Consider the following 16,037-nt stretch of genomic DNA (forward strand, 5'->3'; position numbering starts at 1 on the left):
CAAGACAGTTTGCCAAATGCTTGCTTCTGTATATTATACAGCAATCTCACACCTTCATGCCCCCTCCACCATCTTGGGTCTTGATTCAGAGTTTTGCAGCATTACTTGTGCTCTGAATTGATGTGAGGGGGTTAAGCTCCAGTCTCTCTAACCTTCAGGGTTCTAAAATTTAGGTATGTCTTCAGTAAACAGAAATGTGGTCAGAAGCATAGTTCTGACAGATATACATTGTCCCCTGTTTGTTACAGCTCAGGTGGCTTACCATCCAATCCCATATACATTATACTAATGACATGGCTCTTTTTTTGATATTTACTGACTCTGGCCATAACCTCATTCCTCCTTATAATCTTATTCCTGCTTTTTGTTCCCCTCACCTGTTTTAACCCCCTTTCTCTCACAGCCTGCTGCTTACCTCCTGTTTTACCACTAGATGGTACTCATATTTTTGGTATCTTTAAAATACACAACTTTGTTGTTATGGTAAGGAGAATTTAAATAACTCAGAAATATGAAGAACTCTAAATATCAAGTCTAAATTATAATTTTAGAGGCTTTTATTATCTTTTGTTATAACTATATACATTTCATGTTAAATTCAAATGCTGTATACAGATTCTTTTTTTGCCTGAATTCCCTGTAATATATTTTTCAGCATATATTTAGGAATGTGAAAATAAATAGAAGAATGACAATGATTTATTTTACATTAAATATATATGCATAATTATGGTTCTTCCAAATTCTAATACTTTGGGGTTTTTGTAGCCCTTATTTCCCTGCATTTCTTCTCAATTTGGTGTACACATTTTGTCTTTCTGTTTATCTGGTACTTAATCCTCCCATGGAACTATTTACTTTTAATTGGAGAATAAATTTGAATGTTGTCATATACATTACAACTTTTTTTTTATCTTAATGTAACTGGATACTATTCTAAATATTGTACATTTCTTAAACAGTTTATCACTGCATCAATCAAATGACACAAGAACTATTTCAGTTCTCATTTTACATATGAAGAAACTCAGAATTAGAGAAGTTAAGTAACTTCCTCATAGCCACACAGCTAGCTATTACTAGAGCTTGGAAGATGTCATCTCTAAATCCTACAATCTTAATTGTTATGTAATATCTTCTAACCCAATAGCAATGTTTTTGTTGTTACAAAGTATTCTGCTCTTTGGCACCAACGGAAAAAAAAAAGTAACTTACATATGTATTTAAATAAAGGGGCTTACATATGTATTTAAATAAAGAAAATAAAATTTCTAGCTTTGTGGTCTTTGTAGAAAGAATGAAAATTAATACATATACTCTTGATGGGATCACAAGTTGAATATTAAGCATCAGTGGCAAATTAAGAGGTTTTATTATCATAACCATAGCATCAGAATTTCGTTTTCACCTCATTATTTCTCTACTGCTCTTTAACATTAATCTAGTGTTTCCTTTTCAACTTTTTTCTATGTAGCTGAAAGAGAAATAAATTATATACAGGAACTTGTTTAAAGCAAGAACCAAAAAACTGACTGTATCCATAGCCTATTTGTTTTTCTAAATTTTTAAAAATGTTTATTTATTTTTGAGAGAGAGACACACATAGAATGCAAGCGGGGAAGGAACACAGAGAGAGAGGGAGACATGGAATCTTAAGCAGGCTCTAGACTCTGAGCTGTCAGCATAGAGGATGATGTGGGGCTGCAACCCATGAAGGTCATGAAGGCTGGAACCCACCAGGTCAGATCATGACCTGAGATGGTCTGATGCTCAACCACTGAGCCACCCAGGCACCTCTCCATAGCCTATTTCTAAGCAGGAAGTTGGTTATAAAAGTTGTATTTTGAGAGATTACATAAACATTTTCATATTGTATGACTTCAATTTGCTTATGGACTCTAAAAGGGAGAAATTTTGCTTAACAATTTGATTTACTAAAACATGTTTCTTTATTTCAAGTTCAGTAGTGGTTAGTTTTTGCTGGTGGAGGGTGGAATTCAAAAGTCAATGGCATTTGCCTTAGAAGATTCCCTTGTAGTCTTTTTGTGTAGGCGATATAGTCCTAGGATGAAGAAGGAATGAGAAAGGGCCAACCTCATCAGTACATAGAAGAGAGATAGGTTTAATTTCAGGTCATCATGGTACAGAGGAGTGAGGAAATGAGACACAGAGAATAATAAGGAGAATGAGAAGAAAAGAAAGGAATAAGACAAATAGGAAAAAAAAAAGCATAGAAAGAATGATGTGTTCAGTGAAAGAGTGGGAAATTGAAAGCTTTGGGAAGAGATGATTGATGAAAACTATCAAGGTCCATAAAATAATAAAGACATATTAATATAATTTTAAAGTAACTTTCAGTGTGGTACTTTGGTGTAAAGCTTCTCAATTCACACGTTCTCACCCTAAAGACATTCATTAAAGTCTGCTTCACACAGGTTTGGTTGACATCTTACAGAATAAGAGTCAAGATTTGGACAACTAGGCACAACTTCAACTACAAATAGAACAGGAAGTGAGCTCCAGAACATAGATAACAAACAGAGAGGAAGCAATATGTTAGAGTTAGAATTGTTTAGGGTTAAAAATATAACTGTGTCCTAAAAATCTCTTAAGGTAAAGAAGGGGTTTCCAACTTAAATGGAATAGGGCAAAAGGTATTTATTCCAGGAGTTGGCCACTTTCAAACACAGGTGATATTTTGGGGGCAGACATTCTAAATATCTATATATTTCAATTCTGATTCTGTAGTTGCACTATTATAATTTTTGTCAATTATGTTGCTATAACTGAGTATATCTCAGTTTCACCTATTAAAATGTCTGCCAAAATCTTATTAGAGGGCAGTTGAAGAAGTATATGTAAGATGGGCAATCACGCTATTGTGTGTAAGGGCAATACACACAAAGTAAATTTTACTAGTAGAAGATTGAAAAAAAAATATCACCAGTGCATCTAATTTGAAGCTCTATGTAAGTGAAACACAATGACAGTGAATAATTGTAAGAAAAAAACATGTTGCAAAAAAAATCTATCATTATACCATTAAAAAAACATGGATAAATGGATAAACTTGGATTTAAAAAACATAGATAAACACAAATATCTTTGCTTCCCCCTCCCCACATTCAGAGAGTTCTATCCATATACCCTTCTCCAGACTTCCTTGTCATTAATTCATGACCTCAATTCATGATTCATTATATATTGGCCGTTCTTCCTTCCAAGAAAAACAAGCATCCAGGTATGCTTCTCTAAGCTCTGCTCCCCAGGAAGATTCCCCTTCATTACTGCCTTCAGGGGTGTCCCAGAAAGGGCCTGTATTGATGCAGCTGCATCTCATACAGAACTACTGTAAACCAGACCAGAGCTTTCTCTGCCTCTGTCAACTTGTCAAAGGGAACTCCCCCTGCGGCCACAGTTGAAGGCTCCGAGAAAGAAGGTAGCGGAGCCAGAGTGGGAATTATGGGCATTTGGGTTACTTCTTCATGTAATTTACTTGTGCCTTCAGGTCCTGCTCAGGCTGATATTGTATATACCACTTCCGTTTGATGATGGAGTACTGCTGTGCATGCCCAACATAATGTCTGTGTGAGCCAGATAACACCTAGCTCATGACTGGCAGCTTAGGTTGCATGGTAACTTGTTGTCTCAGGATTAATCAATTATTCAGTCTCTGTTCAGGCCTGTTTCTCTAAAGTAGAGTAGTTATTCACAGAAGATAGCAGGGCTTTGCTTTTAAACCCGGAGGGATTGCACTGTAATTCGCCTACAGGGGGCTGCCGCAAGCTCCAAACAGCATTCCTATCAGCCCCTGACATCTCAAGCACCATTGGATCTGGCAGGATCCTGTGGTCAAAGCAGTAGAGCAGCTTACACAGCAGTCTGGACTTGTTGTAGAGCCTTCTTTTGTTTTGGGTCTCACGCCAGATTAGCAGCTCCTGGGTCACTCAATAAATGGACTAGAGTTAACATACCCAAATAAGGACTATGTCGTCTCTAAAATCCAAAGAAACCCATTAGGTATTGTGCCTCTTTTTTGGTTGTAGAAGGGCCCAGGTGCACCTACTTATTCTTAGCCTTGGAAGGGTCATCTCAACATGCCCCACACCTTGGGCATTTGGAAATTTCACTGACTAGAAGGCCCCGAATTTTTGATGGAGTCACTTTCCACCTTTTAACACACCTATATTCAATCAATAAGTCTAGAGTAGTTACCACTTCTTGCTTACCAAGTCTCATAAGGATAATGTCATCAGTGTAATGGATTAATGTGATATCTTGCTGGAGGGAAAGGTGATCAAGATCCCTGCGAGTTAAATTATAACTTAGTGTTGGAGAGTTGATATATGCCCGAGGTGGGGTAATTAGGATATATTGCTGAAAGCAAACTAATTCAGATGGTCCTTATCAACAGGCATGTAGAAAAAAAAGCATTTGCCAGCTCAGTGGCTGCATACCTTCCATCAGGGAGTATGTTAATTTGCTCAAGCAAAGAAATCATATTTGGTAAAGTAGCTATAATTAGAGTCACCACTTCGTTATGCTTGTGATAATCTACTGTCAGTCTCCAAGATCCATCTGTTCTCTGTGCAAAAAAAAAAAAAAAAAAAAAAAAAAAAAAAAGATAAGTTGAATGGAGATGTGGTGGGGATCACCTACAGAGAAGAGCAATCACAGAGCAATTAATTTCTCACAGTAATGTTGAGCGTTGCATCTTCTGCAACCTCCCAGGGTAGGTAAGTGGTTCTTAAATGATAAATTCTCTGTAACTTTCCAATCCCCCTAAGCCTTTGAGTCTTTTCCTGTACCATAATCCAAAGCAGGTCTGGAATTTCAAGTACACTTAATGTGGGTCACCTTTTCATCTACATTTTAGCCAGCCAAGCAAACAATCTGTTAGAGCACTTTCTAACTCCCCAAGTTGCAATATTAAATGCAGAGACCCCTGCCTAATGGGTCCATATCCACGATTTTGTCCTGACACAATTTTGTGGGTTTTTTCATCATTATCCCACACCCTTAAAATGTATTACCACACATTTTCCCCAGATTTCTGTCTGCATAAATTAAACAAATCAAGCAGCTCTTTTTGAATGTAGCACACTTCCTCATGGGTCACATTTTGTACCTCACCTTTAGGACCCTCCTGAGACTTGAGTCTAGTCACAGGTCAAGAACCTAAAAGGGGTTGTGGAAGTGGGCAGCAGTGTGTTGCAAGACAACTTCCTCAGGGTAGGCTATTACACTGTCCTCAGAAAATGCAGGGTTGGTCTCCTCAGACATGGATGGAAAGGCTGCTGGTCCTGGCAAGGAAGACTCATCAGAATTTAGAAGCTCAGCAAGTCCAGCTTCATTAAGGTCTTTCCACACATCCATATTCCAACTTTCAATATCCAGTCCCTTCCCAATCAATGCTATCACTTTAACAGTAGACACCCTGTGATGCTAGGGTTTCAATTTGCATTGTTATTCAGCCACTGACAGAATAAGATTTGGGGTTTAGTTTTAATAATCTCTTTTTAATGTTTTTTATTTAAATTTTAGTTCGTTACATTTTGCACATATGGTGCAATATTGGTTTCAGGAGTGAAATTCAGTGATTCATCAGTTACATAAGACACCCAATGCTCATCACAAGTGCCCTCCTTAGTAACCATCACCCACTTATCCTATCCCCCACCCACTTCCCTCCATCAACCCTCAGTTTGTTCTCTATCATTGAGTCTCTTGTGGTTTCCTTTTCTCCTCTTTATACCTCCCTTCTCATATGTTGATCTATTATCTTTCTTAAATTCCATATATGGGCGAAATCATATGTACTTGTCTTTCTCTGACTGAGTTATTTTGCTTAGCACATTACATTCTAGCTTCCTTCACATATTGAAAATGGCAAAATTTCATTCTTTATGATGGCTTAGTAATATTCCATTATATATATATATATATATATATATATATATATATATATATATAGTGTATATAAGTGGTATATATATATATAGTGTATATAAGTGGTATATATATATATAGTGTATATAAGTGGTATATATATATATATATATATATATATATATATATATATAAAATTTGTTCTTTAGCCATTCATCAGTCTATAGACAATGGGGCTCTCTCCATAGCTTGGCTATTTTTGATAATGCTGCTATAAACATTGGGGTGCATGTACCCCTTTGAATCTGTATTTTTGTATCCTTTGTATCTTTTAGCTAAATACCTAGCAGTGCAATTGCTGGATCATAGGGTAGTTCCATTTATAGTTTTTTGAGGAAACTTCATGCTGTTCTCCAGAGTGGCTTCATCAGTTTGCATTCCTACCAACAGTGTAAGAGGGTTCCCCTTTCTCCACATCCTTGCCAGCACCTGTTATTTCTTAGGTTGTTAATTTTTAGCCTTTCTGACAAGTGTCAGGTGGTATCTCATCATGGTTTTGTTTTATATTTCCCTTATGATGAGTAATGTTGAGCATCTTTTTATTTTATTTTATTTATTTATTTTGAGACGGAGGGAGAGAGAGAGAGAGAGAGAGACAGAGCGAGCATGAACCAGGAAGGGGCAGAGAGAGAGGAGGAAAGAATCCCAAGCAGGCTCAACACTGTTAGTGCAGAGCCCCAAGCAGGACTCAAACTCATGACCTGAGCTGAATCAAGAGTTGGAGGCTCAACTGATTGAACCACCCAGGCACCCCAAGCATCTTTTAATATGTCTGTTGGCCATCTGGATGTCTTCTATGAAAAAGTGTTGATTTCTGTCTTCTGCCCATTTCTTAACTTGGTTATTTGTTTTTGGGGTATTGTCAAATTTGGTAAGTTCTTTATAGATTTTAGATACTAACCCTTTATCATATGTCATTTTCAAATATCTTCTCCAATTCTGTAGGTTGCCTTTTAGTATTATTGATTGTTTCCTTTACGATGCAGAAGCTTTTTACCTCGATGAAGTCCCAATAGTTAATTTCTGCTTTTGCCATGTGACTATAAGAGATAAGTATCTTTTTCAGGGCAGACATAGAAACTCTCAGGCCATTTATATAGCCCTTCAGCTGGAAATTCAAACCCCTGAGCTCATTCTTTGCTTTCTCTTCTTTGTACAGAGACATTAGGAGCAACCAGTTTATCTTATTTTATTCATTGGTTTCATTAAAATATTCAAAGGTATCATATACCTGGTTTATAAAATGCTTGCTTTATAAGTGCCTTATTATGAGTATCCAGTGTTAATAATTTGTGTATCTCTATAGCCACATCACAAGATGGACTACAAGTGCTCTGTTTCTTCCTGAAAATAGAGTTGTTAAGATCTGAAATCTAATGAGAATAGAAAGCCAGTTTTAGAAATTGCAAAACCAATTCAAAAACTTTTTCTTAAGATTCTATTCCTCACTACCAGAAACATATCTGTTTTAATCAGGGTTCTCCAAAGAAACAGAACCAACAGGGTGTGTGTGTCTGTGTGTGTGTGTGTGTGTGTGTGTGTGTGTGTGTAAACAGAAAGAGATAATTATTTTGGTAAATGGGCTCACATGATTATAGAGCCTTCCAAGTTCAAAATATGAAGAGTGGGGACGCAAGATTTGATGTTGCAGTTCAAGTTCAAAGGTAATCAGGCAAGGGCCAATGTTGCAGCTCATGTCTGATCAGTTCAAGTTGAAGATCATCTTCTGGAAGCATCTCTTTGCACCTGGGAAAGTCGGTCTTATTCTTTGTTCAGACCCTTAAGTGATTGGATGAAATCTAAAACTATGGAAAGCAATCTGCTTTACTCAAAGTCCATTGATTTAAATTTAATCTCATCCAAAACACCTTTGCAGAAACATCCAAAATAATGTTTGACCAAATATTTAGGTATCGCCCAGAGAAGCTGACACAAAATTAACCATCCTCCTCTACACAGATGCAGTGTAATTGTGTATTTGCCGTTATATACCAAATGCCTTTTTATTTCAATAGGTTTTACTACTTCTAGCACTTTTTCAGGGAAAAACACATTTTAATTAGTATTTAAATTCATCTTTCATTCTTTTTTTCATTTCTCAATGAAGTAGTGAAATGAGCATATATGTCCTCTTTTCATATAAATGCCCTTATTGCACATATTAATCAGCTTCTCCTGTGGTGATGAATAATCCCTAATCTCAGTGGCTTACAAAAACAAATGTTTATTTCTTCCTCTGGTTCTGCCTCTGTTGGGCTCAGCTGGACTTCACAAGCTTTTCATTCTAGGATTCAGGGTGAAGAAATATCTCCTCTGTGGATATGATATTGCTATTGGAGAGAACTCAAGAGCTGCAAGCATAAGGTGATGAATCTTAAAGCCTCTACTTGGACTGAGCACACTGTTCTTCTTCACAGAGTCTATTGATCAAAGCCATTCATGTGGGCAAGACCAGAGCTGGTGCAGTGGGAATGCACATTGTCTCTAGTCTCCTAGAATGTACCAAAGAGTCACATAGCAAAAGGCAAGGAGGTATAATACCATTACTGATAAGTAATTAAGAATTGTGAATTGTCATCATCATCATCATCATCATCATCATCATCATCATCTAGGAGACTGTTTCTAAAGAAATGCAGTGTTCGCACATGCGTAACATTTTAATAAGTAGGGAGCAAAACTTTTCCAACCCAACCTGGTTCCTCTGCTAAAAAAAAATATTTTTTACATTAATTCATATTGTAAACATAAACATGATTAACATGGCAAACTTTCAAAACACCCCAAAATAATTTTATGTGGAGGAGGATTATGGAAATCTGAAGAAAAGGCACGTAATGGTAAAAACTTAGTAGTAATAATTCTGTTTGTTATGTATTTGTTTTGTTTCAGGCTCTTTTACATGGTTGATTGGCATGATATTATTTAATTGTCATAAAATTCATAGGAAGCGATTACTTTCATCATCCCCATTTTAAGATGAGAAAAGTGAGGCAATAAAATTTAACCCAATTACCTATGAATGAGAAGGAAATAGCAGAATCAGAATTCAACTTTAAGCATGTAAGAGCCACAGTATCACACTGTTATAGCTATAATAAAGAACAGTTATAAATACCACCTTATTTTAGTATAATAAATGCACTGTATACTTTTTCATTAAAATGCCTAATAAAAGTTTATAACATATATATTTAATATTTACATTGTTTCTTCTTAAAAGTATATGAAAATATAGATGCATATGTTCTCAAAATAACTTTTTCTGAGGATCTTTGAAAGCATTTACACAATTTGGAAAGATGTGCCTCACATGAGGATACATGGTTGAAGTGATAGATTCCACATTCACAGATTTAAAGCGAGGCAATAGATAATTTGACTTAATCAGAATCCGCGGGAGTTATTTTTTAAGATATTCCTATCGTTCATGTCATCAGTTTCTGTCAGACATTCATGCTCTGAATTTCTCTGTGTCATGTGTATACATTAAGAGACAAAGCACCAGTTGTATACGTGTTTTCAAGCAGACTATCTTCAGAAAGTTAACTTTTCGCATGTGTGCTAATGATACAATGTTTTTTAAAGCACTAGTTTTCGAAAAAAAGCTCACAGCTATATTTAATTATAGAAATCAAATTAAGAATCTTATGTGACAACATATGCTGCATGAATCTAAATCTGCTAAATTGTATAGAACATGCAACTTGAGTCATATATTGCTGGCAGTGGGAATATAATGGCCTAAGTATTTTTTAGTTAGAATAAGAAAATACTAAGAGACTTGGGATGTTTAAAAGTACACATAGATTTGCATTATGAATATATCTAAGCCCATAAACCCTTTATTATGACCTATTGGGATAATTACAAGAAACCTCTTATTTGACATGCTTAGCATATCTGTTGACACACCTGGATCCTCATAACAAACAAACAGGTGTATTTGCAATAGTTACTCAGTTCCCTACTAGGCAGTACACAGGCAAAAAATGTAAAAGCCCATAAAGTAGACATAAACATGTATTTAGAGATTAGAAGTGACTTACATGATGTCCCAAAGTGATGGTAGTGATGGGTACAGAAAATGGGTATGTTGAATACGCAGATTATGTGTGATAGTACCTGTGTATAATACAAAGAAGAATGTTTACTTAATTTTGAACACTTCTAAAAATACTTTTGATGATAAGGTTAATTTTAGTGTATACGCATACATGTTACAATTACTATCGTACAATTTAAATGGGTTTAGGAAATTGCATGAACTCCATAAAACACTGATCACATATGCATCTGTTCAAAATTATGCATCATGGTACCACTCCTATAAAGGAAAAAAAAAATAGTGGGTTTATTTGACTGACTGCCAAACATTGTATACAAAGGCAGCATTTGAGGGAAAACTTGCTTTATTGTTATGGCAAGTGAGTAAGTGTCTGGAGAAAGAGTGCAAATGGAAATTATAAAAGAATGAAAGTTTCTTTTATATAATACAGAAGCCAATTTCCTGTTCATTTACTTGCCAGGATTCAGCATTACTTGTCCAGACTCAGTGATGACTCTTTTGAGTTTAAATCTTCACTGTCCTTGCTGGCAGAGAAGCAGGGCACAAGAGGATTCTAGAATAACAGTTGGGAATTTGAAAAGGCAAAAACTATGCCTCTGACACTTGCATTTCTGCATATATCTTGGCCTTTAGTGCTGTTAATATGATGATATATATATATATATACATATCATAATATCATATATATAGTAGAAAGAAAAGATATATAAGATCTACCCTCTACAATTTCTAAGTGTAAAGTTTGCCAACTATAAACACAGTGTTTTACAGCAGATCTCCAAAACTTATCTAGTATAACTGAAACACTAGACCCTTTGAACAGCAACTCCCCATTTCCCTCTTGCCCCAGCTCCTGGCAACCATCATTCTACTTTCTGCTTCTGTGAAATGGACCATTTTAGGCATCTAATATAAGTGAGTATCCAGATATTGCTAATATTTACTCCATCTCTGAAAATTTATCTACTGGAAGCAAGACCTGAAATTTGTAACCTAATGCTTATGTAATATTTTTCAAAATGTTTTTCTCCCATTTTGTTTGTCCTAACAGAAGGCATGGGGACAGTTCTTCAGAAGCAAAATCACATTGAAACTACATTTCTTTATAATTAGGCATATTCATTAAAAATTAGTATTCTATTATACATTTTAAACAATTATTTTATTGTTTTATTGACTGTAGATTGCATTAGTTTTCTAGGATTACCTAATTAAGCAGCACAGACTGAGTAGAACAACAGAAATTTATTTCCTCACATTTATGGAAGCTAGAGCTCCAAGATCAAGGTGTAAGCAGTGTCAATTTCTTGCAAGGGTCTCTCTTTCTGGTTTGTAGATGCATGGCTTCTTCCAATATCTTTACATGCTCTTACCTCTGTGTGTATTTGTGTATATGATAACAATCTCCTCTTCTTAAAAGAACACTGGTTGTGTTCTTGGATTAAGATCCATTTCCTTTGAAGTCATTTAACCTTATTTACTTCTTTAAATACCTTAATTCCAGGGGCACCTGGGTGGCTCAATTGGTTAAACATCTGACTTTTGATTTCAGCTCAGGTCATGATCCCAGAGTCATGGAATCAAGCCCCACATCGGGCTCTGTGCTGATCATGGAACCTGCTTAAGATTCCCTCTTTGTCTCTTTCCCCTGCTCACATGCTCACTCTGTCTCTAAAATAAATTAAAACAAAATTAAAGACCATAATTCTAAATACAGTCACATTCTGAGGTATTGGGGTCAGGACTTTAACAAATGAATTTGGAGGAGGGGCACAACTCAGCTCTTAACGTTAATATTATTAGAATATATTGATTTGTTTATGATGAATACAATACAAAAGTTGAAGTTTATGAAATAATATTTAATATAATCCACTTTCTTAATAATTGTTTGATATAAAAGGTGGGTCACAGATGAATATTTTCTATCAAAAATAACACAAAAATTGTAAGAATTAAAAGAAGGGGGATATTATATTCTTTAGGTAGTGAAGGTGTCAAAATAATGTCTCTATTCCTGATTACAGTAAGCTCAACTCTTTGTTTTCTGTCCATTTCTCTCTTTGGGGATTTTTCCCCCTTCTCTTTTTACCTTTCTGTATCAACTTCTATATTATGACTTCAATCCTAACAATGGTAATATACATTCCCTCAGTTTCAACTTTAACTATTATTATTTTAAGACTCTTTTCATATATCGTTTCTTCAGTTACCCTTCTAATATCTCAAAGATAATACTGAAAAGGTGAATACATCTTATTCTCCTTCCAAATCTTTCTCCTGACAAGTCAATTCCGTTTCCTTTTATTTCATTCTCCTTTAAAAAAAAATCCAAATCTGAAAGCAGATTTTCAAGTACAGTTTCATAATTTGTATCATATCCTTCTTTTTTCTATTTATACAATCTCTAAAATGTACTATAGCAACTTATTTCTTGTTTATTTTTATTGTTGCCTCTAGACTAACACAGGCTGTCATACTTTGTCTTTAAATCCCTTTAGAAGCTTCTTTAGCAATTTCTTTTTTTTTTTTTAAGTTTATTTTTAAGAGAGAGGGAGAGAGCAGGGGGGCGGGTGCTGAGAGAGAAAGGGAGAGAGAGAATCCCAAGCTCCATGCTGTCAGTGCAGAGCTCGATGGAGGGCTTGAGCTCATGAACTGTGAGATTGTGACCTGAGCTGAAACCAAGTCAGTCACTTAACCAACTGAGCCACCCAGGGGGCCCCTATTTAGCATTTTCTTAAATTCTGGTTTCTTCGTCATATTCATGCTGAAACTGTTTCCAGTTATTTTATCTGACTCCCATTTTTAACATAATATTTAATGGCCATGCTACTCACCTCCTTGACTCACACTGCTTACAGGAAAATGTTAAAAAATACTGGTATTTACAGTCCCCCACATTTTAAGAGCATTCTATGTTGCAGTCAATCATTTTTTCTCATGTTTCTACCATAAGCTTTCCATTTAAAAGGTTCAAATCTTTAGTTACTGTATTTGTCATCGGTTGCTGTGTGAAAATACTGCCATAGACTTAGTAGCTTAAAATAACCAATACTTGTTTATCTCACAGTTTCAGTGAGTCCACAGTCAGAGCATAGCTTAATTTAGGTCCTCTGCTTCAAGGTCTAACAAGGCTGAACTCCAAATGTTGACTAGGGTAGCAGTCTTACATGAGACTTGACTAAGGAATATCTTCCAAGCTCATGTGGTTGTTGGCGACATTCAGTTCCTTTCAGGATACTGAGATGAAGACCTGTTTCTTTCTAGTTAGTGGCTGGAAGCCACCCCCAACTTCTTGCCTTGTGGTCCTTTCCATAGGCAGTACAAACATAAAAGCTTGAGAGTTAAGAGCCAGCAAGGAAAGGGAAATAGTATCTTCTAACAATACGATTGACACTTGTATGCAAAATAATTATGTTAACCAATACGTGCATCCTATCACATTTGCTGTATGCTATTGAATAGAAGCAAGTCTCAGGTTCCACCCACACCCAAAGGGACAGGATATCACAAGGACATGAATACCAGGACTTGGGTCTCATGGGAACCATTTGGGGTTTGTCTACTACAGCCATCTTTATATAAACCGAGACCTTCCTTGGCTATAAGACCTAATGAATAATGTTTGCTCTGATACTTTGTTTTTTACTCTTCCATCTATGTTAACACATCCTCACCTTTCTTTTCAGAAAGCATCCTCAGATCAGTATAATCAGAGAACTATTAATAAAGTTATTGTTGCAAGAAATCATTTGACAATTTGACATTTAAATAAAAATAAGAATTTTATTTATATTTGAACCTATCTACTATTTGTCTAGTCCCGCTAAGAGAAGAAAAGCTGCATACATTCTAGGAGAAAAATGTCTCCCTGCATCTACATTTTTAAGATACTATTTATAACCTTTCCTCAGTGCCTAATAGTGTAAGTTCATGTGTTTATAATTATAAGAAATTTGAGAGCAGAAACCATGTTTTATATATAAACTTCACAGAGGCACATAATCCAATATGTAGCAATAATTCAAAAATATTTTAATTAATTGATTGAGTCAAGACTAACAAGTGATTGGATACAGAAGGCAAAATTACTTTTAACCAAGCAATTTAATGTGATTTTGTAATATAATCTGCATAAACAACCATGTTGGGAAGATGAATATTTCAAGTGTAGCTTAATGGCTACTAATCCAACATGATAAAGATTACTTTTGACATAAAAAAATGCACTTCTCGGTAAATATTTCTTGCTGATGAAATGGATTCTTTAAATTAAATTCAGCATCAAATGGCACTGTGGTTTTCCTTTTTTTCTTTAATACTAATTTGCTCCCGAGTTTATTAGTTATTTTAAATTGCTGTTGAAACTTAATCTAAGATGAGAGAATCATGTTATCAGAATATAAAATAATGACACATAATATAAACTTGGTAATAAAAAAGCAAATCCTTTCAGCTCAAAAAACATCACATTTAATAGCATGCAATCTAAAGGAAGAGTATGGCTGCCAGACAAATTACTAGCACTTCTATATTGAGCAGTGATATGCATTTGTTAGTGGTTGCCAACAGATACTTATGTTAATGTACTGTCTTGCACCTCTTATTATCTAAAACTGTATATTTTTGATCACTCAGCATATATTTGCTAACAATTATTTGTCTGCTCTAGCACATGAGTCAAACATCAGACATTTAAAATTGTTAATAGATTAAAGATAATGTGGTTGCTAGATATGTGAAAAGTAGACTCTATGATTAAAATGATTTTTTACACGGTTAGATACCAAAATGAAATTCTTACAATAGTAATACTTCATTTGAATTGGTTTATAAATGTCATGTTAGCTATAAGGCAATGAATTGTGTAATGGTTTTTAGAAATCTTTTTTTCCAAGTCATGTAAAGCACTTCAGAGGTGAAGTTTCAAAGTCATGTAAACTTTCCATCAGAATAATATTAACAAAGCTCATTATTTAAATAAGTTTTCGATATTCATTTTTTCAACATTAAGTAAAATTTATACAAAAATAGTGTAATTTTTTTGTAAGGAATATTTTTAAATGTATTCAAAGCACCTAAATTTGAAGAGTTGAAACAAAGTAATAGTTTAAGAACAAAGATATTATTGACTTATTAACTGGTGTCACTTAATAACTAAATTCAGTATATCGAATAACCATAATGGAAAAGATTATATGCAACGCTCTTAGGTGATACAATGATGGTTATGATTGCTTTCTTAACAACTTGAAATAAGTGCTGAATTTGAAGGCATTAATATGGATGATGATAGTACAAAGCCCTAAAGAATACATTCATATTATGAACGAAATTATATATATATACATTTTATCTTACTATATATATATACAAAAATTACATTTTATCTTACTAATCTTTACAGAATTTATATAAATTTATATAAATTTATATAATAATTTTTATAATTATTATTATAATTATATTTATATAATTATATAATTATATAATATATATATTAAATAATTATATAATTATAATTATATAAAAATTATATAATAATTTATATATATATAAATATATAAATTTATATAAATTCTGTAAAGATTAGTAAGGTAAAATATAATTTTTAAATGGGAAAGTCAGAAAATCTTCATTGAAAATAAAAGGATGTATATTGCATTTTAAAAAAATTCTGATGTTAATGCTAAGTTACAATAGAATATAGAGAAACATAAAGTCCAAGCAGGGATACTTGTTTGAGCATTATTTTAGAGAAAAGAAAACTCAAGAGAGTTATGTAAATCTGTGTTCAGTAGATTGTGATTTTGTTTCATTGTTCAGCTGTCCTTGCATCTATACGTATGACTTTGAAGTTCTTTGCACTAAAGATGTTCAGTATTTTCTTTTTTTAAGCTTTATTTATTTTTGAGAGACAGAGAGAGACATAGCATGAGCAAGGAAGGAACAGAGAGAGAGGGAGACACAGAATCTGAAGCAGGCTCCAGGCTCTGAGCTGTCAGCAACAGAGCCCGAC

The sequence above is a fragment of the Panthera pardus genome, unplaced genomic scaffold (genome assembly GCF_024362965.1).
Source record: "Panthera pardus isolate Hobbes unplaced genomic scaffold, ASM2436296v1 HiC_scaffold_2, whole genome shotgun sequence".
Classification (NCBI taxonomy): Eukaryota; Metazoa; Chordata; class Mammalia; order Carnivora; family Felidae; genus Panthera; species Panthera pardus.